Below are 3,162 nucleotides of genomic sequence, written 5' to 3'. Positions count from 1 at the left end.
TTAAAATTAAAACAACAACTGTAGGATCCAGGTGAGCACTGGCCCATGGGTGGTTCGGGAAGGCCACTGCTTCTGCCTTCCTGCTTCCACCCTGGAGTATATAGAATTTAAGTCTTCAGTCAGAGTTCATGGTAGAGCTAAAGAAGAAGACAACCAACCAAGGATCATATGAAATTATGATTGGCTAATAATCCCAGGTGGTGTTAGTGGTGAAGAATCCACCTACCAATCCAGGAGATGCAAGGGATTCAGGTTTGATTCCTGGGTTGGGAAGATCCCCTGGAGTAGGAAGTGGCAACTCACTCCAGTATTCTTGCCTGGAGAATTCCATGGACAGAACAGCTTGGCGGGTTATAGTCCATGGAGTTGCAAAGAGTTGATATAAAGGCTTAGGCTGAGTATGTTGTGGAATGGGCTTCAAAAGACCCATATGACTTCTTTTCCACAGTTATTTTGGCCTTAATGTCATTGTTTCTAGCAAGTGCTATATTGTCTTGGAAATTGGCTAAGATGATTGGGAAAAGGAGCAAAAGAAGAAACAAAAATATCAAAAAAATATTGCAAAAGCTAAATGATTGAAAAAAACATTGAAGGCATGAACAGGCTCTGCAACCAGAGGAAAATCGTTTGGAAAAGTATTCAGCTTTGGAAGGACCCAGTAAGGTTTCTTTTCAGATCTTATGATGGTATTTTTTAGTAAACAAAGTCTGAGCATATGGAAGAATCATGTTAGTTCTCACCTGTACTGTAGCAACTTTCCAGCTTCAGTATAGAAGTCGGTTGACAGTTACTATAAATTGGCTCTTATTATGCTACAAATTCTTTGTAACTGACTTAGTCATTTGCCTTTTTGCAACTTATGTATTAATACTAAAATGAAAACATCCTGTGTAGGAAAATGGCTTTAGATTATGAACTCTATTCAAACAATGGCTTAAAATGGGGCCCTGCTCTGGACAAAGGAGATTAAGAATGCAAAAATCAGAATTGTCCTGAGGTGAAAAGCAGGCTTTGGCTTAAAAGAGATAGGGTGTATTAATTACATCTCTTATCATTATCACTTATTTCCTCAAATAGAATCATTTCTGGCTTCCTCAAAGCAAAATAATATTATTTAATGAGTACTTCTATTTTCTGTATTTTTCTCATTTTAGCTTTTGTGATACTGGTAATTGTCAAACATTCTGCATTTTTCAAAATATAATTTTGTAAAGAATTCTCTTATTATCTTGACTGTGTAGAACACCACTTACTGGATATAATAATTTTTGTACTTGTGAACACCACCATTTTCTTAGAGATGATTTGAGTATAGTAACAATATGATTTAAAGCTTGTAGTAAAAATGCCAAACCTGTAGTACCTTGGAACCAATTTATTCTCACTTGTGCTAAGAAGAAATGTGAAGTAGTTAAAATGTTTTTCAGATAATTTGTCATTATATAAATACCAGTTTTGCTTTTTATTCTACTCTTTGTTTTAATTAATGTGGTAGTGACATCCTTTACCTTTTTGATCAAACAGGTTCACGGTGAAAATTAAAATTTCAAATTTCCTTTAAGGAACTTTTAAAGAGTAACAGTTAAGTCATATTTTATAAATAGTAAAGAAAGGTTTAACATTTGGAAAATTTTTGTTTGGCATAGCATTGATTGGATGAAAAAGATGTACATTATGTCAAAATGAGACTATAATTAGAAATAAAGAGTTAAAGGATAGTTCCTTCATTAAGTAGCATAACTGGAAATTTTTACTCTAACATGGCTTTAAAAATGCATGGTTAATAATTTTGGTTGTCATCAATAGTTAAAAGCTTATTAATTCTTTCTTCACCTCTGAAAATGAATTTTAAATTACAAAAAAACTGTCCAATAGCTTTAATTTAAAAATGAAACTAGATATTAAAATAAATTTGATATATTTTTGTTTAAAAAAAAATCTCTAGCTTACCAGAGTTGCAAGAATAGTACAAAGAACACTCATATGTTGTTGATCTAGATTCCTCAGTTGTTAATATTTTGCCACACTTGCTCTCTATCTCTGTCTTGTCTCTCTCTTTCTCACTCTTTCTCATATGTGTTTTCCCCTGACTCATTTGAATGTAAATGACATGTAAATATCCTTATATTCCTAAATATTTCATCATGAATTTCATAATAATGACATTCTCTTACACAACTCAGGTCTTCCCTGGTGGCTCAGACATAAAGAATCTGCCTGCAATGTGGTATACCTGGGTTTGATCCCTGGGTTGGGAAGATCTCCTGCAGAAGGGAATGGCAACCCACTCCAGTATTCTTGCCTGGAAAATCCCATGGACAGAGGAGCCTGGTGGGCTACAGTCCACAGGGTCACAAAGAGTCAGACATGACTGAGGAAATAACACTTTCACTACTTTACATAAGTTGAGTAAAATTATACACTCCATACTCAAATTTCAGCAATTATTCGAATGGTATGCTTTGTAACTATTTTTTCCCTCTGATTCCAGGATCCACTAGGATACATTTCTGGTGATGCCAACAAGTATGAGCTTTTTAAGATTTTGGATTTTAGGAAGTGAAAGGGTCTGTATCAAATATCAATTTTCAAATATCAGCTTGGCAAGTATATCCTATTGTGCTTACCAGTATGGCAGAATAAAAGATTTAAATAAACTCTACAACCCCAACCCTTTGTGATTAAGGCTTTCTGTGTCCTGTGTATGAAATCTGTCTGCTACAAAGTGGTGAAAATATCCTCTTAGGCCTTCTTATGGAATCTTTTGTAGTTCTAGGTTTTACCTTTAAATTTATAATACACCCCAAAATAATTTTGTGTGTGTGTGAATGGAGTGAGGTAGAAGTCAAGGTTCTCTTTGTTTTCTATACAACTGGCCCAGTTCCATTTCTTTAGAATATTATTATCATGCTAATCATCATATTTTTCATAGATGAAGGGATTTGGCCAAAAGGTTGCACTCAAATGAAAGACTGGACAGAGAGGACATTACATTGGGAGGGGGTGGTCATATGAGGGGCAGAGGGCTTGCATTGTCTTGCCTCAAACATCAGTAGTTGGGATTAGACCTGGGGGTCTGAAGGGTCACTTGTGGTCTTCTTGTTGAATTTCAGAAGACAAGAGACTTGCTCATTGCTTTAAAAAACACCTATTAGGGACCTG

At 35.1% G+C, this 3,162-nt stretch overlaps 1 pseudogene; it reads left to right on the top strand.

Annotated features, from left to right (window-relative positions):
- The first annotated feature begins 360 nt into the window (after positions 1-360).
- LOC102409477 lies at positions 361-599 on the top strand (annotated as a pseudogene).
- Positions 600-3,162: the final 2,563 nt, after the last annotated feature.

Source organism: Bubalus bubalis, chromosome X, assembly GCF_019923935.1.
Source record: "Bubalus bubalis isolate 160015118507 breed Murrah chromosome X, NDDB_SH_1, whole genome shotgun sequence".
In the NCBI taxonomy this organism is placed as follows: domain Eukaryota; kingdom Metazoa; phylum Chordata; class Mammalia; order Artiodactyla; family Bovidae; genus Bubalus; species Bubalus bubalis.
Note: the sequence above shows the minus strand (reverse complement) of the source record. Positions and strands in the feature narration are given on the sequence as shown.